Genomic DNA, 24,308 nt, shown 5'->3' with positions numbered 1-24,308 from the left:
CTTCAATTCGACTACATTTCCATTCTGTGGCCTCTTTTTTCGCTATATTTCAAACTCTCCGACAAAATTCATGCAAGCATCTGTCAGGCCCACACTTTCGCACGCCATTTATCAAGAACTTATCATCCAGCAGCTCTCATACCCCACACTGACACCCACTCAATGGACCCCCCTCTGGAGGGCGGGGACTCTCCATCGTGTGACTAGCAACAGTTCAAACAATCAACAGTCACGTACCATTTTTGACGGTTTACTTTTTGGCCAACAAAAAAAAAGCCCGAGAGTACGTGAAATATTCAATTTTTGGATACATTTTGACGGTACATTTAAATTTATTTTTACAACCCCACAAAGGAGTCCGGACCCCCACGTGCCGGCAGCCCCCCATAGACGATAAAATAATAATCGATTTAGACTTTGGTTGGAGTTTCGTCCATCGCCCACAACTCATCTGCGAGGGCAGGCCCTGCCCCCCCCCCCCCCCCCGCAATCCAGAGACGTGGAAAAATGGAGCAACTCTTGGGAGGGGGAGGGCGGCACTTCCTGCGGGGAATCGATTTCTCTCGCTCTCTCAGACTTTGGGAAATTTATGCGAATTCGAATTTGATATGGTTTAAACTGTTTGCCTAGGCAACGACTTCGACGACGACGTCAGCCATGCAAATGTTCTGATAAGAGCAGCTCCCCCTCCCCCCCCCCCCTCAGAAAGGGGCGTGGGCGTGGCTATATGCCTATGGCTTTGTCGCCTTTTTAGTGGAAAATTAATTTGCTATAATTCATCAATGGCGCAAAAAAGGAGGAGCGTGAGAGGAGGAGGGAAAGAGGCGGCAAAACGGCCGGCAGTCTGGCAGAAAGGATTATTTTGCATAAAAAATTGTGGCACTTGTCGAATTTTTGCATAGTCTGCTTTTGGGGCTGCTGCTTCGAATATTCGAGTGTATGCGTGGGTGTGTCTCTGTGTCTGTGTGTGTGTGTGTATGTAAGTGACGCACTTTGTATAATTTATGGCTGCACATTTATTTTATTGAGTTTAATGTGGGCACAGTTGTTCCTGCCGCCGCTGGAACCATTTCGGCAAGGTGTAAAAGCCCCCCCCCCCCCCCCCCCCCCCCCCCCACACACACACAGAGAGAGGAGAGGGGGTGGAGACATATCTGTGGGTTTGAAGGGCAGATTGAGGTGGGGGGGCGGGGCCCAAATGGGCAACCATTTGAAGGCTTTGTTCTGCCTGAGAAAATGTATTACAGCAATCCAGGGATGAGGACTTTCGGCTTTCGGTTCCAGGCACTTCAATAAATTGGAACCAGCTCGAACCAGTTCCAAGGGAGAAAATGGTTCCAGGGCAGCCTCTTTTAGAGATTGATGAGGCACTGTGTTTGGGAGAAACATTGATAGAGGGACTTTGAAAAACCAGAAAATAGGTAGAAAGGGGTTCTTCGTCCCAAAAAGGACTGGCTCTATACAATTCTGACCTTTAAAGACCTGTATTCGAATCTCAAGTACAAAATAAAGCCCAAAACACTCTTTCGAAACTCTATTCAAAGCCTGGGAACATTTCTTTGATGGAATAGACGAAGATTTAAGAAGAGAAATATTATTTATAGGCATCTGAAGGAACGAATCTCAATCTTCCAGCTCCGAAGCCCCCAATTCCATCCCTGCAAAAGTGCTTGCCATTAAATTTAATAATGTCAATAAAATGAAATATGTTCTCGAAGCACAAAACACACAAATTAGATCGTTAGCCCCATCCCCCCCTTAAATCCCCAACAAACTCATCCCCGAATGAAAAATAGACCCCATTCAACGCCGGGAACTATCCTGTTGCCTGGAGAGAGAGAGAGAGGGAGAGAGGGAGGGAGACCCCTACTCGCACTCCTATTCGTATTTTCCACCAACTAATTAAGCATTCAAAAACGTTTTGGCATAAAGTTTAAATTGGGTGGATCCAGGGGTGGGGGGCATGGCAGTGGGTTATCCATAGCTGGAGGTTCGCAATAGCGGGATTCGGGGTTTAGCTTTTCATGGGGTCTGTGGGGGGTTGGGGCAGAGGCTAAAATTCAATAATAAAGACGACGCAGCAGTGCTGTCATAAGTTATGGCAAATTATTAAGCAAAAGTCACCAAAAACAGAAAAACTTTTGCCGCCGCACGCGCGGCCAAGTCCCACTAAAACATTGCGTGTACGAGGGGGGGGGGCCGGGGCGTATGCGACGGGGAGGTAGAGAATGATTTATTTTTATTATTATTGGCGGTGAATTTTAAATCAAAAAGTGCTCTCTCTCTCTCTTTGGCTTTGGGAGGCTCGCTGCCCGAAAAAGTATGCTACACATTTTGTAAGCTGCTTTCGAAGTCGAAAATACGGCGCCAGCTGCTTTTGTCATTATTAATAACTGTTAATTATTCACCATTATATAACTACTCTATGGACACCCCCCCTCCCGACCCAGCCTCCCAGCTTCCCCCCTTGGCCGTACAACGAGCGACATTTTGAGCACGTTTCAGACGACGGAAAACTTGTTTGCTTTTGGCGTCTCGGTGCCACTCTCTCTCTCTCTCCTTCTCTCTCCTACTCTCTCTTTCTCTCTGTCATTGCCGCTCGAGTAATTCTCTTCTTTCATTTTGTTTGGCCATCATATTTTATGTGCTCCTTAGTTAACGCCAATGTCGATGTCGATGTCTTCTCCTCTACCTCCCTCTCACCCACTCTCTCTTTCTGTCTCTTTTACTCTCCACAACTATCTCCCTCTATCTCTTGGTCATATTTACATATTATTAAAAAGTTTTCCGAAGCTCAGACAACATTAAAAAAAAAAAGAACAGGGAAAAAGGAAAGATTCATGTACCCCAAAAGTCTCTCGACTTTAAAGTATCCAATATCATCCTATATATAATTGTAAAAAGTAATACACTCTTGTCTCTAAAAACTATGGATCCCATAACGATTTCTTTGATTTTTTAAGTATTTTTTAAATAGTTAAACACTCTACCTGGCATACCCTCTCGATACCCCTTGAAAAAAGAGCGATGAAAAGGAAACTTTTCTATTTTCCCTGCCTCTGGACTCTGAAGTTATTGAAAATTCATGAATAATTGACATTTATTGCAGTTGGCACAAATGATGGTCGATAATGGAGGGTGTTGCTCCTCCTCTGGGGCCCTGTCTCTCTCTCTCTCACTCTCACTCTCCCTCTGTGTCCTGTAGATTCTGTGTGTGTCTGCATTTTATAGACATAAATATTAAAGTAGCTTACGTACTTAATTGTAAATTATGCATTCAATTAGTTATGCCAGGCTGCCCCCAAATGCCTTTCACAGAGAGTGCCAGAGAGAGCTCCGCTCTCTACTGTCTTCAATTAAATTTTGAATATTGTTACGGCACCTCCTTCGAGTCCTTCCCGTGGCTAATAATAGTAGTGTCAGCTGCAGGATACTTCACTTCTCTGTTCGCTCAGTCGTGAAAAATTTGCTCCAGTTTATCCGTTTATCATATTTCTGCAGCCAGTAGCCAGTGGGAGCATCCATCAGGTGTATCCATCTGGTGTCCGATTACTACTACCATAATCGTAAACTTTTCCAATGATTTTGCAATGAGGCCTGGCCTTTGGCTTAGATACATTCTCCAGCACTTTCTTTGGCGCTTTCTGGTTGTATTTTCTCTCAAAAAGCATTTTCCGGCTAAATTAACTTGTAAATGGCTCTTGAGTTCGCCGGAAACTTCTCGTGAAGGCCGGCCGGCAGAATGCTTAATTCCGTAATTGAATTACGTTCATAATTGAAACAAAAGGCATTGCAACATCAAAGCTTATTTCCTGCGAACTTATTTGCTTATGCAAATGATGGCGGTATTTATTAGAGGATTTTACCTTGAATTTCAATTTAATAATTCAAACAATGGAAATCTATTTTGGGTTGAATGTCAGACAAAAGTATTATTTCCATTGAAGCAATGAATGTCACATATAGATTATTGTGTTTCTGTGGCAAAGCATAATTTATTGATGCGAGTATTCATATATTTTGTACATAATCTATATCTTAAGATGGCAGCATTCAAATATTAAAGTTCAATTAAATTAAATTAAAGTACCCAAATAGAAATATTTAATTTTATCAGAAATTTAAATTAAATTACGAATTAAATTAAAATACCTAAACATGATATTTTTTATTCAACTTAACTTACATTTTTTAATTTAATTAATTTAATTTTAGTTTGTAATTTATTTTAATGATAAAAGATTCTAGATTCATTTTTTCACTTTTTTGCTTATAAATTAAATTAAAATACCTAAATATGATATTTTTTAATTTCATTTCATTTATTTTTTAATTCAATTTAATTTTAATTTTAATGTTGAAAGATTTTAGATTTATTTTTTTTCACTTTTTTAGCTTCTAAATCAAAATATTATACCTAAATATGATATTTTTTTTAGTTTAATTTAATTTTAATGCTAAAAAATTATATATTAATTTGTTCACTTTTTTAGCTTCTAAATTCAATTAAAATACCTAAAAATGTTTTTTTTAATTTCATTTATTTTTTATTTTTTATTTAATTTGTTTTTAATTTTTAATTCAATTCTAAAAGATTTTAGATGCTTTAGTCTCAATTTTTTAGTTTACTAAAAATAAAAAAATGCCAGAAAGCTAAAATAAATTCTAAATTATAGCATTTCTTCCGACTGTTATTTCAAATTCTATTAATTTTCAATAGTTTCCACCCCAAATGAATTATTTTCCTTGAATTGTCATCAAATCATTTTAGAATAATTTATTTCTTAAAATCTGCAATCACCCAAAGAGTTTTTCCACTCAAATTTGATTGAGTTATAAATCCCCAACAAGAGATGTTCTTCAATCTCTTGTATTTTTGATAATTTTAAACTTTAATCCAGTATAAATTCCATTAAAATTGCCCCTAAAATATCCCCAAAGATCAATCAACCATCCACTATAGCCAGCAGGATGACATATTTTTCCACTCCAGTCAGGAATTAGGGACACAATCCTCTACTGGCCCTCCCCCTCCCCCCACCGCCACAGCCCCTGCCCCTGCCACTGCCATTGCCACTGCACTCAACGGTTGGTTGTTGGGGGAATATTCACATTTTAATTGACTTTAAGCCTATCCTTCCACGTAACCCTGCCTCCCTCTCTCTCTCCTTCTCGCTCGCACACTATGGCAACAATTGGATATAACTGGAAATGTGATATGTTACGTAGTGTATACACTTTTTGATTAAATTTAACCCGCAGCTATTTGTTCGGAAGAGAAGCACTGGATTTCCACTGGCTGCTGTTGCGTGTTCCATTTTAGATTATGAAAATGTATATCCAGGAACTCTTTTATGGCCCCTTCCCACCACCGCCCCCGCTTGGCCCTTAGATGACTTTCACATATTTTGTTCCATAAAATAACACCAGAGGGCGCTGTCAGCAGCAGCAGCAGCGCCAGCCATAAGCTTCCTATTTCCGCTTTTTGCTTTTGTTTTTGTTTTTAGTTACAAAACTAACGCCACGCATGCATGTATCAAAGCATGTTCTGTATGTGTGTGTATCTATATATCTGTAAACCACACATATGGTGATGGTTTTTGAGAGAAAACCCCGGCGGTACGTACACGCATTGCACTGGCATTTTGCATTCAAATGCATTTAATTAAATCAACTAGAACCAACAGCAGCAGCAATGGCAGGAAAGTGCAGCAACAGCACTCTCCCACACACTCACTATACCGCCCCCCTGCCACCCCTGCCACCCTTGCCACCCCTTGCCTCTTCGCCCCAATATGATGAGCCTCATAACATTTAAAACAAAATTTATTTTGTGTAAATTTTGCCAGGTTCGTTAGTTTTAATTGTGTTTAGTTTTCATTTGCCATCACATCGCAGTGCTAGAGGCTGCCTACAGAGAGAAAGAGAGTCCTTTTTGGTTACAGTTCGCAGTTTGAAACGAGAGTTCACACACACACACACATACCCGTCTGTGTGTGTGTGTGTGTGTGCGAGAACAGTGGTGTAAAAACAATGGGCATATTGTTGGGAAATGCAAACATATGCTGAACATTTGAATGCACATCCAAAGAGCCCTTTTTCGAAGGGTTCTATAAATTGAATCCACACAATAAATATATATTGCTTTGACACCAGAGTAGCTCACAAAATTAAATGTACGAAAGCTTATAGTTTACGAATCATAAATAAAAATCCATGAAACATAAAAAAAATGGTTATTTTTTCACTTAAATTAATTAAAATTTAACATTTAATTTAAATTGAAATGAAAAAAGCATGGACCGCAAATAAAAATTATAAATTATATATAAAGAGTATTTTTTATATGTATTATAATACAATTCAAAAAAAAATCCTCCATATAACTTTTATTTAAATAAAAAAATAACTCTTATTTGTAACTTAAAAAAAGTAATAATATTCTTTATTCTTAAAAAAAAATAATAATAATAATATTCTTATTTCTTAAAAAAACACAAAAAAAAATTAACTTTCTTATTTAGTACAAAAAATAATGAACATTCTTAATTTAAAAAAAAAAATAATAATGATAATATTCTTAATTAAAAAAAAAATTATATTCTTATATCTTATTTCTTAAAAGAAAAAAATTCGTATTTCTTACAAAAAAAATATTAATATTCTTATTTTTTATTTTTATTAAATTAATAAAAAAAAGTGCTATTTTTAACTTTTTTTAATTCAATTGGCAAATAATCGCTAGATGGAAATTTTTGTTTAAGAACTTATAAAAATTACGGTCCCTGGAAAAAATTATTATTATTATTTCCATAAATAAAGGACACTCATCTTTGAATAAATAATTCTGTTTACAAAATTTTTTGTTCTAGGGATTCTTTTGCTGTAAAATACTTGCAGGACTCTTCTATATTCATAGTTAGATAATTTTTAAATGAGCTCATACCTTATAAAAATAAAAGTACAATTATTGGCAGTGGTACTACATTTTAACCTTCATTTTAGTGGCAAGAAAGTGCATTTTTTCATTCAATTTAACACTAAGAAAGTTTCTTTGCTTTTTACGCTTCCTATTTAAACGCTAGCTAAATTTTAAGCCAAGTTTTAAGATACTTTTTAGTACCTTTTCATGAATAATTTGAGGGTATCACCTTTACGATCGATGTACAAGTGCATTAGGCCTAACGTTTCAATGAAATATGACTTCAAAGTGCAAAGGAAAAGCCTTCTACAGACTTCTCTTTATATTTCTATAGATAAACAAAGCAATATTGATTTTTCTGATTGATTTCCATTAAAAAATCCACAATTTTATGGAGTCAGAAGCCTTCTCTTCTACTAATTTCATACAGCCACACTTTGAAAGATAACTAAAATCTTACTTACCGTGAGATTCCAATATTCCCCAATTTCTATGAAAAAAATCCATGCCATACAACATTTAAAATTCATATTTTCTTGAATGAAACCACTGTAGAGAGATAGTTTTGTCCACGGCTTACAATTAACTTGATTTCAGAGAAACATATTTATATACAGAGATAGATGGATGGATACATTCTGTGTTGTTACTTTTTCTGTCAATTTGGCAGAAATTTTGGCATGCGGTTCGACAGCAAAAACAAAAAACAACAAAGAAAAATTACAATCAAAGCCATTAAATAAAAATATGATAAAAAAAACAGAAAAAAAAAGAGCCAACCGATGAGATTCTGAGAAAAAGAGACAACAGATGAGAGAAGGGGACTCAGAGAAAGAGAAACAGCAAGAGCCAACAGTTGAAAGATGAGAGATTGAGGCTCAGGGCAAAGGCCAACAGAGAGGCTGAGAGTGGAGCCTGGCCTGTCCCACCTGTCCCACCTGTCTCTCTCGGTCTCTCCTGGCGGCTCAATCGCAGTGTCAATTAGCCATTTGCTGGCCTGGCACTCCGTTGTACCCGCATCAGAAAAGCTGTCAGAAAAGTTAAATGCGAAAATGCGAAAATGTGAAACTGGGAAAATGTGGAAAAAAAGAAAACCTCATTCGTATCATCATTTATTTGATTAACGCTAATTGAAGGCCACGACGGGAGGGTAAAAGCCATAATGCATTATATCCACAGATGATTTTTCCTCCCCCCCTTTCTTTGCCCCTTGGAAACCCTGAAATTAAATCATTGAAAAGAAGTCCTGAATATGGAATCCTGTGAATTAATAAAAGGGCTGTCCTATCGCATCTCTTGTTCAGGTTTTTCTTACACTCGACTGAATTTCATTTCTTTGGTTTGAAGAGTAAAAACATTTTCCTTTGCCCAGGGGGGGTGGGGGTAGGGGGTAGGGGTTTTCTCCACTTGAGATAAAGTTTTGTGAAATCTTCTGCCTTGTTCATTTGTTGTTTTGATATTCAAAAGGCAATTCTGCACGACTAAATCGAAATGGAAATGACAGGCGACCCTCTCGACCTCTGTTCACACAAAATGACTACAGCGAGGAGGGTTTGAGAGGTTTGTGGAGGCTTTCATTCGATTGGGAATCACAGAGGGAAGGCATTTCTTTAATTAGCTTTTGTTGGTTCCAACAGTTTCTTATCGTAGTCCAGATTCATTCGTTGGTTAAATATATTTATCATATTTTTTAATGATATGTTGGTTCTTCAAAAATTGAATAGCAATCCCAATCCAAGCCTTGTTCGATTTGAAGCCAAAAATGTTAGATTTATTGAAATAAAGACATTTTTATAATTTCTGATTGAAATTTATAATACAAAACTATTGCCGATGTAAAATTCAATAAAATCAAATTGGATATGTCGAAAATAACCCAAAAACCTAGACAAATGTCATTAAATCTTAAGAAATAAATATATTTAAATATATTTAATTTAATTTAATTCATTTCATTTACATTTTTTAGATATATTTAAAAAAGCAATAAAATAAACTTAAAAGAAAAATAAAAATATATTTAAATATATTTAATTTAATGAAAGTAATTTAATTGAAATTTGTTTGATATATTTAAAAAAGCAATAAAATAAAATAAAAATAATAATATTTTTAAATATATTTAATTTAATTGAATTTATTTAATATAAATTTATTGAACATATTTAAAAAAGCAATAAATAATATTAAAATAAAATAAAAAATAAAAAACCCGCCTCTACATCGATTGCTAACATGTTTATCCATTAAATGCAAACTTTATAAAGGAGATCTCAACATCGTTCATGGGAGTCATTATTTTGCAATTTGAAACATAGAGAAATGATTTAATTAATTGAAAAGCTTTCGTCTTGACAGGCAGGAAAAAAAGAGGCCTACTTATCGCCATGGCAATCCCTATTCCCCCATCCCCCATCGTACATTCCCCATTCCCTCAGTTCTTTTAATTCCATTCCTCTTCCCCCGCAAACTGCTCTCTTCTAAGCGCCTCTCCATTAGCAGTCAGTGGAGCATAATTGTGCCAACAGCATTTGGCATCATTATTTTTGTGTGTGGCATGGCATATCTTTGATCTTAATAGTAGTTTGCTTTGACAATTTTTACTTTTCTGGTAGCAGAAGAGGGTCGGTGGAGGGTGGAGAGGAAGTCCCCGCAAAGCATTTAATGTGATTAATTAATTTAAAGTTCTGGTCTCCAGGGAGTGGAGAGTGGAGCGGAGAGTGTAGTGACTTCTCCCTAAATTTCTCTGGAACAAAAAAGAACAAACATTAAGAGAAATGTTTATATTCGAGAATAGAATAGACAATGAGAATATCCTGGTAACTATAGCCGATAGAAGATGGCCTCCTATTGGGGAGCTTTTGTTAGAAGAAGTCCTTAAAGTAGTCCTTAGGTTTTAGTCTGGTTTAAAGAAAGAGATAGACATAGCACAGCCCAACCCTAGCTGCTTAGCTTCTCTGGAAGAGAGAAAGAAGGAAACAGGAGGGTCTGCCTCTTCTGGAAACTGATTTTTTTTCATTACTTTTCTTCACCTTCGAGTTTTAAACATCGGAAAGTCCCAAAAAAAAACGGATTTTCTTTTCAAATTTATTTTAAAATATTTTCCAACTAAAATAATCATCAAAAATCCACCTGAATGACTATATATAAGCACCCATTGTTAATAATCAGGAATATATATACCATATGGCTTCGACAATGCTGCCTTCTCTTGAAAAACATATCCCATAATGCCCCTCCGAGTAGTGCTTGGAGCAGCTGTTGGCTTGAAACAATATCCCCTATACGCCCTCCCTCTACCAGGTATTATTAATGTTAATAATGTTGTTTGGCTGGAAAAACTCCTCTTCCTCCTGCACTAATTGCCTTCAATCAAGTGTCGCCAAAAGGGCAGGGACCTCCGTGTCAAGGCACCCGTTGACAGTGACACTTGAAAAATGTACACCAAAAACAAAAAAACAAAACCCAGGGGAAAATATGAAGAGATACGAGAGGTAGAGGAGGACCACAGGCCTACCGCAAGAAGTTATGAAAAATGAACATAAAACCCGGCCCGAAAATACAGAGATACTTCCACTCCCACTCTTCGCAAAGTCCGGTCTTTGTTTTGTGTGGACCGAAAAACCCTTTGAGAAATGGTCTGAAGAATCAGGTGACAGTCCGCTCTAAGGTACAGTACCCGTCAAAGGCTCTGTGTGTCCATTCATCAGGCAAAAGGCTGGAGGGAAGACAGCGACCATTTGACGAGTAACTTAATAAACAATCATCAGGCGGGCAGACCAGGCCAGGCTGTAAGGCCGTAAGGCCGTAAAGCGGTAATTATATGACGGTAGATGATGTTATAATGAGTGCCACAGAGACACAATACATCAAGCGAGAGGCAGGCAGGCAGGGAGGCAGGCAGGGTCTCAGTTCCTTGTTCCTACTTCCTTCTGTTTGTTGTTTTTTGGCTTGTGATAATTGAAAATGTTTGTAATTTTCACTGTCCTTTCTTTGGAGCTCTCTCTCTCCCTCTCTCGCTCTCCCTCCCTCTCTCTCTCTAAAACTTTGCACTTTTATCTGTTGCAAAACTTTTGTTGGACTTTTTCCCTTACATTTTTTTTCCTTTTTTTGTAGAGCATTTTCCTTCAGCTTTTTCTGTTGTGTGGCGGCGGCCTTCTTCCTCTTCTTCTCCTACTTTTTGTGTGTGTGTTTGGGGCCATTTTCCTTCGCGAAAAGTTTTGCGACAGTTTAGGGATTAGGAGGCGCCCCAAAACGTGGCAGAGAGAGTTTGAGAGAGCAACGGACGGGCAAAGTTTCAGGTCATGTCCAAAAATTTAAGTGCTGAAAAATTTGCTGGATTATGTGGCAGTTGATGAATTTGTTGCGCGAGTGGGAATTAGACGCTAATGTTTGTTCTTTCCAGCGTTTTTTTGTTCCGCCCCCCAACCGCCAAGAGAGCAATGCACTAATAGATTTGTCAACCAGAGAGAGAGAGCGAGGCAGAGAGTGCTGCGGCATGTGGTTTCAGAGTGTGGCAACCTCAACAAACACATGGAAAAACTTTTGATTATCATGAAAACCCACGAGTAAACACTGTCAGGCTGTCAAGCATAGAGGAGCGGCATAGGTGGATTCTCTGGGCTGGGAGATAAATCTAGGCCTGGCTATTATTCTGGGCCCGCTTTTAAGGGCACGTTCCGCCCTGTAGACGATAAGGAATATTCTTAGAAAAAGAAGAGCATACTTGAAGCAAGTTTTCTTAAAGTTTAGGCATTTTTTAAGATTTATTTTTGATGGAATAAAATATATTTTTTTAAGGGTTTTTGGGGCAGTAATTTCTTTGCGAAATTCTTGGAAATTCTCCTATACGAAGAGGATCTATTCATCTGCAGAGTTTTCCATCTTTTGAGGGGAATTCCCACGCATAAATCCAAGGCAAAGGTTCGTCCTTCTCTCTCTCCAAATTAAACCCCAAAATCCCTCTCAGTGGCCCACAATTTCCAAGCAATTACCTTAAACACCGAATCACTTTGATTTCGCCTTCGCTTCCTTTCTGCCGATCCTTCGTAATCCTTCTTTCGGCGCATTAGATGCAACAATTTCCTAAGCTCCTACTTCAAACCCTGGCAGTGGAGGAAAACACCAAATAATCACACAACCAATCCTTTCGGCAGAGCCTGTGAGATGGCAGTACAAATATGTGTACAGGACCGCCCGAATGCATGCAACACATTGCCGCAATCAGGTGGTAGGGGCACACAGATACAGATAAACTTCAAAAGGCGACCGAAAAGCGGCTTAAAACTTCGCTACTGGATGGAACCTCTAGGATTCCCGGGGGTGGGGGAGGGACACAGGAAGGAAACTCTATGACAACATTGACAAAAGAGCCCGCGGATGAGGCAGGCTGGGCGCACAGGATGAGCACAAATTAAGCATTGCCATGGAGGTGATGCCCGTGCCCCCTCCACCACCCCCTTCGCCACGCCTCCTGTACGTCCAAGAGATGATTGATTGAGCTTTTAGTTAAATTGCGCAAGCGACCAACAACATGGCTCTGTGTCCTCTGTCCTTCCTTGCAGCGTCTTCGGGTGGAAAGTTCCGCTGTCCGCCCCTTCGTTTACCCTTCCTTCAGCGTTGCTAAACTTTAGCCACGTCGTCGGGGGCAACACACAGCTTCGGGCTTACGTCTGGGGGACCCTGGTTCATTGTAAACGCAAAATTATTTGCACGACGACGCGCTCTGCCCCGCCCAGGAGGCACCCCTCTCTCTCTCTCTCTATCGCTGGGGCTCATCACATAAGCCTAAGCCCCTCCGTTGGTTGCATGGTTGCATGGTAGCCAGAGGCACAAGAGAGGTGCCCCCCGAATAGGATCTTGGAGAATGAAGAACCAACAGTTTATATTGGGTTATGCAGAGGCTGCGAAACACCTTTTACACGGAATAAAATTCAAAATTACACATCTGAATCCATTGAAACACAATTTATTAGTTCTTTGGTTAGCGAAAATTCCCAAAGATCGTAGAGAAATTGAATCTATTATAAAATGAATGACAATTTATACGAATATTTAGCCACAAACTCTTAAAATCAAAAGAAAGAAATACTTGAAAAGGACAGAAATTCTAATCGATTGACGTCTTCCCATTTCTGCTACAACTTTTTTCAACCTTTCCCCCTTGTCCCTTCTCTAAAAATCTATGAAAATTATTTTTAATATCCCATTTTCTCTTAACTTTTGAGAACATTCCAGCGAAAAAGCTAGAGATTTCCGAATATAAATCCAAAGGAAACATTATAAAAGGTCATAGGACAGAAAATATTACAAAACAATATCCTCAAAATTAAAAAAAAACAACCTATTTTCATATATTTTCAATATTGCTCCGAGAGACGAAATTTTAAAACGAAATTGGAGAGCACTTATAATTTGATATTTATACAAAAATATTAAATAATTAAATAAAATAAATTTAATTTTTAATAGAAATACATTTGAAGTTTAAAATGAATATATTTTATACACTCCCCGACACTTGAATACGACACTTAAGGCGGTAATATTTACAGCACAATCCAAAGAAAACGGTGAATTTGAATTTTCATTAAATCTTTATTCAAATTATCAAAAATTTCAAACAAATGAATAGCAATATTCATTAACGGAGATTAAGGAAACAAATTGAATAGAATTAATTCAAATTTCCATTCTCTAGAAATGCGACATTCAGATTAAAATATATTTTTTATTGGCTGTGGTAACGAGCGAACATCGAAATAATTCTCAAAAATCAATTAGAAAGTCCATATTATAAGAATGAAATTTTGGATGTGGAAAGTCTTTTTCAAAGGACGAAAAAGGGAAAATAAGATTAATAATTAATAATGAAAATAAGTGAGAAAATTGGTAAAACTAGGAGTGTTTTTATAAAGAAAGGGGCCAATTATGGCCATGAAAAACCAAATGAAAACTATTAGTTCCGAGACCTCTGTGCAAAATGTTCTGCCGCATCTAAAACACACGACTCGAAATCGATTAAAAAATCTAAAACTGTACTTTAAGCTAATGCAAATATTATATAACCTGTTTTTTCGAAGACTCCATTTTCCCATTAAGTTTAAATATATTCCCTACAAATTTTATATATTATATTTGTTTTTAAGTGTTTTATTTTTCTTATAAAACTATTTTATAATAGATTTATGTTTTAATCAAAGTAAATGTTAATTAATTTTACTATTTTTGTATTTAAAACCCGAATACATATTTCTATTAAAATTTAAATTAATTTTTTGATTTTTAATTTTACTATTTTTATATTTAATACCCAAATACATATTTCTAAGATAATTTAATTAAATTTTGTGTGAGCGTGGTAGTACTTCGATAATTTTCATATTTTTTCGACAAATGTATGTTTTTATGGACACAAAAATCATTTTAAGATATGAGAAGTTGTATAATTTTTGGTCCCATTTTTAGTTTGAATTCTCTTTTTTCATTGGGAAATGTCAATTAATTATTTAATTTGAGTCTCTACTAGAAATCTCCCAAAAGAGTTAAGAGTAAAATGTAGAACAGTTTACAGATTGCCCAGTCCTTTATAAACTTCATAAACTCTGCATCCTTTAGCCTATTTCTCGTTTCTCTATAAAACCCTGGAAATTCTCTCATTTCCCCAATTAAATTCCTTTAGTTTCCGCCCAAAACTATTCCTTTAAATGAACCAAGAACAAAAGCAGACCAGGGGACTCCGCCAGGTTGCAGCCAACTTCAGATTCAGTCTGCTGCCAGGATCTTTTCCCTCTCGCTCTCTTCTAGGGACAATGACTGTGTGGAGGCAACACCGCCAAGAGCAACAGCAACAACAACAACAACAACAACAACAGCGATGAAAATATAATTATGTCTGCTTTCTGCAATTATTTCAATTATAAACACAAGCTGTTGCATTTTCCCCAACCAGGAAAAAGCAAAAAACAAAAACAAAAACAACAAACAACAAACAATGAAAAGATGTTGCCGTTGGGCGCATAAAAAATCATCTTGCACACTTTTTCCAGTGCATGATGCCAGGGTGGGGGGGGGAGGGGGGGAACGTTAGTTGTAGGACAGACTCTTGCATAAAATGAGCACATTAGCCCTAAAAGCAGAGGCAGCAGGCAGAGGCAGCACATAAACTGTGCAAATGCCAGAGAGAACAAGAGACAGGGAGAGGGCAGGGGAGGGGAGGGGAGGAAGAGGAGACCAGGAGAAGAGAGTAGGCAAGAGTGAAAAGAGAAGAAAGAGAGAGTCAAGAAGGTGTCGGACTGTGCAAAGATGATGGAGGCAGACAGGGAAAGGGAGAACGACGGAGGGATGGCAGGTCGGTGTCCCTTCACTAGTGGATGCAGGTCCCTCGAATGTAAGGGGTATCCATGGGTATATCTGACACAGAGCCAAGGAAGGGGATGTTTTCGGTATAATACAATACCTGAAAAGTGACCAAAAAACGGTAACAAACCTCACAAAAAATGCATCCAATAAAATGGAAAAACAGGAAAAATATCAGCTCTACTTTCACTTATAAAATAAACAGACCCCTGAATTAATTAACTACATAAACACTAACTAATAAACACTTAAAGATACTTTTATACCAAAAAAATATTATTTTATATCATTTTATAGGAGAAAAAAATGATTTGAAATATTATAATTACCAAGAATACGAAATAAATGCTAAATAATTTTAATATTATTTGCAAAAATATTTTCTAATTTATTTTAGTAAAAATAATATTCATATTCTTGCACAAATTTGTGGTAATTATAATATTTAATTATAATTATAATATAATAATTAATTAAATAATAATAATAAAATAAATGCTTAATAATTTTAATATTATTTGCAAAATTATTTTCTAATTTATTTTAGTAAAAATAATATTAATATTCTTGCAAAAATGTTTGGTAATTATAATACTAAGTTATAATTATAATTATAATATTATAATTTTAAAAAATTCTAAATAATTTTAATATTATTTGCAAAAATATTTTTATATAAACAATATTTATATTGTTGCACAAATTTTTGGTAATTATCATATTTAATTATAATTATAATATAATAATTATTTAAATAATAATAATACAATTATTTTCGAACTTATTTTAGTAAAAATAATATAAATATTTTAGTAAAAATAATATTAATATTCTTGCAGAAATAATAATTAATATTTGGCTGGTATTGAGGTCTTTGCCTGGAAAAATATTAATATATTTACACGAAAATAATAGTAGTAACAATAATGATAATTAAATAATGCCTCCCGCATAGAGATATTAATGCAACATCAGCTGATAACGCAGAAAATTCCTCAATTTTCCGCATTTCAAAGCCGCTTTTTTATCAGGAATTATTTAACAATAATGTTATACGTTTTTAATTAATTATTGAGATAATATCAATAAATTATATATAAAATGATTAAAATTATTCAATTTATTATTAATACAATTTTCGTATTCTTTTTTAAGTAAATTTAAATATTTTTATTGATTTTTATAAGAGTTTCAAGGAAATTCGCCGCACTAAAACATCAAACTTTTCTTTGAAATAAATATCCCTCTACTTTTGGGTATCCCTTAGTCAGGCCTACCCTTGTCTGCTGCTGCTGCAGCTTTTGCTGCCACTTCTTGTTGCATATGCATGTGTCTGTGGAGTCTGTGGCGTCTGTGGCGTAATGCGTGAAGTCTGGACAGACCAAAGAGGAGCATAATTACTATATAAGCTGAAGCGAGAGCTGACTTTTGATGGGAGATTTCTGCAGAGTCCTTTTTTGTTTCGGGGTTGCATTCCTCTCTCTCTCTCTCTCTCTCGCTTTCTGTCTGTCTGTCGCTATTTACTCCCCTTTGGTGTTATTTTTGGCTCACGTTTGCAGCAACACAACAGCAAACATTTCTCGAGTTTATAATAAAACTTTTACTATGACAGTAAAATTTTAATGAAATCACTGCAGGACCCAGCAGAGCAAAGAAAGGGAGGCCATTCGCTTGTTGGTTGGAAACGTGTAAAGTGGCCCAAAAGGGGGGGAAATTGTGCTGCCGGGGGAAAAGGAGAAGTCAAGAGGAAAAATCTAGTGACTTTATTGTTTGTCCTGGCAATTTGTTGCACATTTTTCAAGAAAGGAGGGGGGAGAATTAACAATAGAAAATTCTAAAAATTCTAAAGATTATTAAATATTTATGGAAATATGCCATGGGACATCACAATTGAATAACCATCACCCGAAAGTGTGTATGCGGTGGCGCTGGCTTAAATATCACTCTTCCTGCATTATCCTTGTAGTCCTGGTAGGGCAACGAGTAGATGCACTCCATGCCCAGAGCCTCCTTCTGTCGCGCCGAGTAGAAACTCGTGCAGTAGGCGACCATCAGGGGGAAGCCCTTGGCGCGACCCACCTCCATCAGGGCGGCGGCGAGGCGGGAGCCCAGGCCGTTGCCCCTCATAGAGGCAGCCACATTGGTGATGTGCGAGTAGAGGGCACGGGAGACCCCGTACCGTTCGTACAGGCGGCAAATACGACCCCAGGCGTGATCCTCCATCTTTTCGACTTCCTTTCGATGCGTCTCCACGTCTTCGGGGCACTGGGCGCCCGCCAGGACAAAGCCCACAAGGCGTTCGTCCTGGAGAGCCACGAGGCACGTCTCCTGCCTGATCATCGATAGATGATACTCATCTCGTTCTGCAGGTGCACTGGCTCCCCCGTGGGGCTGCCCAGCGGTTCTCCCGTGAAGAAGTGTTCCTTCATAAAGGGTTTCACTGTCGCGTAGTCCTTCTTGGTCATCGTTTGTATAGTGATGCCATCTTTCGTGGTTGCCTTCATTCTGTATCTGCCGATCTGCTGCAAAGACTGCTTAATGGGCACCGCTTTCGCCCTTCCATTTATATATCATTATTTGTTGCTTTATCTACACAGAAGTGTGGAATCTATAAAGGTTTATATCTGCGGCTTATCCCCACGACAAGTACTCTATAAAGATAAAAGTTACTTTGTTTCTTGGCAATAAATCACACAAATTGTGCAACAGATAGGAACCCCCATGAACCCCTTTCCCTTTCCTAAATAATAATCTAAATCAAATTTCTGCCTCATAAACTCTCCCAAAAAGCAAAATAAAGGGCCACACAGATAGCCGCCCAAAAACCTCCAAAAGGCACCGAATTAATTTGCATTATTAAATCGCATGCATAAATCGCGGGCACACAAAAGGGTGGCCATATTTTTGTACAATGCGATAATTAAAACATCCCCAAGGATCTGCGAGAACTAATTGCCGGGTGTTCCCCTGCGCCCCGCCCTTCACCGCACCCCATCCGTCGATTGCCATTTGCGAGTGTTATAAATAAATAAACAAATGAAAGGGCAATCCGAAAACGAAACCAAACTCTACCAGCGAGTGCGGTATTTTTTATGCCTCAACATTTATACTCTACCCGAAAGATATAGGAATTCAGACGCCACCATTAAGTACAAAATTCTTCAACCTCCACCATCAGCTACCGATTTCTCCATATTAATCCTCCACGATCAGCTATCAAATTCTTCAACCTCCACGATCAGCTAGCGAATACTTCAACCTCCACCATCAGTTATCGAATTCTTCAACCTGCACCATCAGTTATCGTATTCTCCATTTTAATCCTCCACCATCAGCTATCAAATTCTTCAACCTCCACCATCAGTTACCGAATTCTCCATATTAATCCTCCACCATCACCTAGCGAATACTTGAACCTCCACCATCAGTTACCAAATTCTCCATACTTCTGCTTTAGCTTCCATATAATCATCCACGATCTGCTAGCAAATTCTTCAACCTCCACCATCAGCTAGAGTATTCTTCAACCTCCACCATCAGCTACCGAATTCTCCATATTAATCCTCCACGATCAGCTATCAAATTCTTCAACCTCCACCATCAGCTATACAATTCTTGAACCTCCACCATCAGCTATCAAATTCTTCAACCTCCACCATCAGCTAGCGAATTGATCAAACTCCACCATCAGCTACAGAATTCCTTATACTCTAACAGACGCCACCATCAGCTAGCGAGTTCTTCAACCTCCACCATCAGCTACCGATTTCTCCATATTAATCCTCCACCATCAGCTATCAAATTCTTCAACCTCCACCATCAGCTAGCGAATACTTCAAACTCCACCATCAGCTACAGAATTCTTTATACTCTAACAGACGCCACCATCAGCTAGCGAATTCTTTAAGCTTCTGCTTTAGCTTCCAAAATCATAAAACTCCACCACAATTCTAAGGCCAACCACCATCCAGCGTCATGCATAAATTATTAACAAGTGTGCGACTGTCGCCTTAATTTATGCTTTAAAAATTGTTCTTCCTTTTTTCGGCGGCTGCTGCTGTTGCTCCTTTTTATTTCGTTAATAACGAAAAGCGTGAAAATGGCGGGAAGGACAGCGAGGAAGGGAGTGAAACGCACTAATTCAATAATTTATGCACATTTTTGAATGCATGAACGCATCGGTCACTGCCCAGCGAGTGAGAGAGAGAGAGAGAGAGAGGGCAGCCACTTGCAAGGATTCTGGAAATCCTTTTTTCCATGATTTTAATTAAAAGTTAAAATCGTGCAATTTTAGAGCGAAAACTGTAACGAATTTTGAATGCCCTGAAAGGTCAAAAAATATCTACAAATATTATATAAATATTTAAAGGAAAAAGAAAATCTTTGTAATTTTTTAGGATCTTTTTTAAAAATAGTAAATTTTATGTTTTCTATGATGCAAGAAATGCAAGAAAGAGATGCAAATAATATATATAGAGAGCGAAAGGGGAAGAGGGGGATCGCGGGGGAGTGCTTAATTTTTCGCTGCCCCATCGCCTTCCCCTCCGCCTCCGCCTGTGTCTCCGCCTCCCCTTCGGTCTGCGTTTCAAATTGAGCGGATTATATTTAATTACAATTTTTCGGTGGTGCTGTGAGGGAGCAGCGCGGGGTAGTCCTTACAAAGGATCTACAACCCCCCCCCCCAGCCCCCTGCCTTTCGTGCCTCTTGACATGCGTGTGTGCATTGCATTTGTAAGGGTTGTTCCTTTGTCCCCGTTTCCGTGGCATAGGGGGTGGTCGGGGGGATGCGGCACGTAAATGAAAAGTAAACCTTTATGCAACGCTGCGGGCGGCATGCAATCTGCCACCGAGCCAGGACCCATCAAGCCACCACCCAAGTAACCCCAGGAGCAGGAGCACCCCGTCCCCCCCCGCACCGCCACCCAAAGCCATTGGAAAAATTCGTTGCGCGCACGTGTTCCATGTGCATCATTTTCTGCATATATATCCTTCCATTTCGGAGGCACATATCCCTGGCATACTCCTGGCATATCCCTGGCATACTCCTGGCTTCTCCTGTTGCGCCGCTGCCTCTCGGAATTGGTGGCATAATTGGATTTAGTTGTCGTTAAGTTCTGGACTTGATTATTGTCCTTCTCCGCCTCCTCCTCCGCCTCCTCCTTCGGGCAGGCAATGCAATATGTTGGCCGTCAGGGCAGACGCTGAGGATGGTTGCTCTGGCAATCCTCCAGCCACGAGCACGCGCGTGTATTTTGATGCGGTTTGTAATGGCAGTCGTTGATGGGTGGGATTTTCCCAAGGCGGGGGTGTGGCGGGGTGGCAAGAAAACCTCTTAGGGCAAAGGTTAATTAAATTTAATGCCGAATACTGAATGCTAAGAGCCCCGGCCTAAGAATAAAAATTGATTTATGGCCAAAGCAAAAGGTTTTCCGATTTCAATTGATTTCTGGGACAGCCAAAAGATTGATCTATATTTTTATTTAAAAATCTCTTTATTTTCCACCTTTTAATGAGTGTCCAGGGTAGCAGGGAGCGGGGGGGAGGTGGCCAGTGACACTCTGTTGGCCAGAGAATTATTTACAAAGCAATTACGCTTAAAGCCTCCCCCCTCCCCGCTCCTCTGAGAGAGAGGGGGAGAGTGAGGGGGGCGCCCCTAATTACTTTGGAAAATTGTGATCAATCATACGATAATATAAATGTGTGTGCCCCCCTTCCCCCCTCTGCAGAGGCAAAACCAACAAACACCTCGGACCCGAACTGTGGCTCTAAAGCCAATGGCTAAAAGCGTTTTCTGGCTTAATCGTTTCATGTCGCGCGACAAGTCAAAGTCAACAGGACTAGGATTTCCAAGGGGGGGGGGGGGGGGGGCGTGTCAGTGGTTGCACTGATTCGAGATGGCAGCGTGTCACGATGGAATATCTGGAAGCCAGAGGCTCCTCCCTCACGACTTTCCAGCCCTCCCCCATCTCTAATTTCGGCTGGGGGGGTTTAGCCGTGTGGCATTGTTAGATCTGTGTGCAGATTAGCTGCCGCAGCGCCGCACCGACGGGAACAGCTGCTGCCTTCGTTGTTTGGTGGGGGGAGGGGGCTGGGGGCTTTTAGTCATAATTGCAAATCAATGACGGAGGAGAAATTCATTTCAAAAGGCCACAATCCATACCCCCACCCCTTGCCAACAGCAGAAAGCGTTTCCAAAATTTCAATTGGTTTCGACAAAAAGCCCATAGAGCGATGCCCGATGCCTGTTGCCCGTTTTTAGACGATTTACGTTTTAAATGACCAACGCAATTAGGAGCACGGATAACGGCATAATTATTAATGTATGTATTACAGCAGGGGGCTCGCAGAGAGGCGCACAGGGAGGGGGCGGGGCCTGCCATTGTGTATTTATGTATGGATGGGTTATAAATATAATTGATTTAATCAAACAATGACAGAGATAAATTACAAACAGAGACGGGGCGAGTGAGAGAGTGGGTAGGGGGGGGGAGGTTTATTATTTTAAGGACACGGTAATAAAGAAAAACAAAGAGAAAGAGTAAACGGAAAGCCCAACATTGGAGAGGGTTTGGGGGAAAGAGAGATAAGAACCTATTAAAACCATTCCCCCCAATCACCACGCCACTGCTTTCGGTTCTCCTGTTCTCTTGTGGCCCTTCTGTCGCCCTTCCCCTACTTTTTGCACCCGTAATTCCCCCATTCCCCCCAATAATTGTGACGCTGCTCTAAATACTCTTTTTCCGACCCATCAGTAATCGAAATCGAACGCCTTCCTTCCTTCTCTTTTCTCTACTCGAAATACAGTAGAATCTCAAAAATTATAACTCTCACAAATCTGAATTGTCCCGAAATTAGAACCGGCTGTTACAGGATATTGAACAGAAACCACAGGATCTAGTTTTGGGAATATTTTGTATTGCTTTGGGTTTTATTTTTAATACAAAAAGATATTTTATTTTTTTATATTTTTTTTAAGGCTGAATTATATGTATTAAACGCTTTAACAATATAATCTATGGTTCTAGTTTCTGGACCTTTATTTGTGATTTTTTTTTTAATTTATCTAATCTCAGACGTTCCTAACGTTCAACTAACTTTAAAAAAAAACCCAGATGCTGCCGTAGGCTGGCCAGAATACACCCAGTGGAACTGCCCAACGGGATGATCTAAGACGAGCTCTACCCTAGAAACCTGGAAAGATAATTAAACCAAACAATATCCGCTTCCAAAGTCTTCAATCTTGATGAGACGAATTTTTTTATTTTTTTTTTTTAAGCACTCTAATTTTTTCCTGTGGCAACAACAATTTGTATGAGTAATATTATTTTTATTATTATAAACAACAAATACAATGCTCATTCAAACAAATAAAAGAAGAAATTAATGATTTTATTAAAAAAAAAACTTAAATAATAATAGTACAACATTTTAAAATTTTATTCTAATAATTTAATTTATTAAATTAATATATAAAAAATTATTTTGTGTTAAAAAAAGGTGCGTAATTTTTTTTATTTTTTTTTTTATTATTTTATAATTTTCTTTGAAAAAAAAACATTTCCAGAAGTGGTTCTAATTTATGAGATTCTACTGTATTTTATTTATAAATTCATACACCATAAATATTCAAATTTAAATCAGAAATCAGAGGAGGAGGCTAATCCTGGTTCCACCATCAAGCACTTGTTTATAAGCATTCCCCTCTACCGTCTCCCATCACAAGCATCACTGTACGATACTCCACCATCAGTAATCGAGTAAATTGTTTCATAAATATGCAAAAATATATATGTATCAGACATCAGTAGTGGAGGAGGCTGCCATTGCCATGGGTCCTTCTACATCGAGTATTATATATTTCTATGATTTTTCTTTGCATTCCCCTGCGCCATCCCCCGATCTACACTGGTACTCCACCATCAGTAATCGCGATAATTGTGTAGGCAATCCATGGCTCCCCCATCAAGTATCCTATTTACAAGAACTCCCCCTTCCTTTACACACTTTAATATACGATACTCCACCATCAGTAATCGAATTAATTATTTCATAAATATGCAAAAATATACATATATCGGATATCACTAGTGGAGGTGTCTTTCTTCCATTTCCATGGCTCCTACCCCATCCCCCAAGTTCCACCATTTACATGGTAATAATTTATTAAAATGTAATTGTTTATGGCATATTATGGCCATTATGGAGGCGGCTTTCATTTATTTTAATATCCCTTCAATCAGTCCGCCCAGCCCTGCCCTGCCCTGCCCTGCCCCTCTCCCTGGGGCCCCCTTCTGTTTTCAATCAATTGTCATTTGCATAAAATCAACATTAAAATGGCGGCGCGTTGCCCCCAAAAGCCCATCCACCTACGGCGGAAAATTTTAATTAAAAATTGCACAAAAAATTGCAACAGAACATGCACAACATTTTTCCGGTAGAGGGGGGGGTTTAATGATTAAAGAGGGTGGCGTTTGCTTGGGTAAAAGTGAAAGTCACTAAATTTTGAAAATGAAATCGCAGCACAGCGCAGCGTTGGGCAATAAATTTTCCCAACAAAAAGAAGTTGAAAAATATACGAGTACACACGAAAAATGCGCATAAATTAAGCGGGGAAAAACTTGGAAAATGCAACGATCCAGAGAGCAAGAGTTATGGCGGGGGGAGGGGGAGGGGTGTCACCTAAAGCACTTTCCACGCGGCAAGTAGCTAAAGTGAAAGCAGGAGAGAGAGAGACGCCTATCATTTGCATAAATGCAAATTTTCACCTGTGGCACCCGAACCCCCCCTCACTCACGTGGCAAAAGAAGTGCCCCAGAGCTAAGCCAAGCCCCCACGACGCACTGCGCGCACTAATGAAGTAACTAAAGAGGCGTGGCTGTGGAGCCTTTAGATGGGAGATCTTGGGGGCGACAGAGAGAGGGAGGGAGATAATCAGGATCGTTTGAATATTCAACAGCGGGAAAAAAACTCATTAGGCAAAGGCGGAAAAGGGGTTTTCTTTTGGAATCTACACAAGTGGCATATCGAT

At 38.6% G+C, this 24,308-nt stretch overlaps 1 protein-coding gene and 1 pseudogene across 1 annotated transcript in view; one reads left to right on the top strand and one right to left on the bottom strand.

Annotated features, from left to right (window-relative positions):
- Positions 1 to 24,308, top strand: part of LOC108162126 (discoidin domain-containing receptor 2) — a 156,055-nt gene that overhangs the window by 118,404 nt on the left and 13,343 nt on the right. The gene's annotated exons all lie outside the window — the stretch shown is intronic.
- LOC108162140 lies at positions 17,165 to 17,794 on the bottom strand (annotated as a pseudogene).

Source organism: Drosophila miranda, chromosome 4 (genome assembly GCF_003369915.1).
Source record: "Drosophila miranda strain MSH22 chromosome 4, D.miranda_PacBio2.1, whole genome shotgun sequence".
NCBI lineage: Eukaryota > Metazoa > Arthropoda > Insecta > Diptera > Drosophilidae > Drosophila > Drosophila miranda.
Note: the sequence above shows the minus strand (reverse complement) of the source record. Positions and strands in the feature narration are given on the sequence as shown.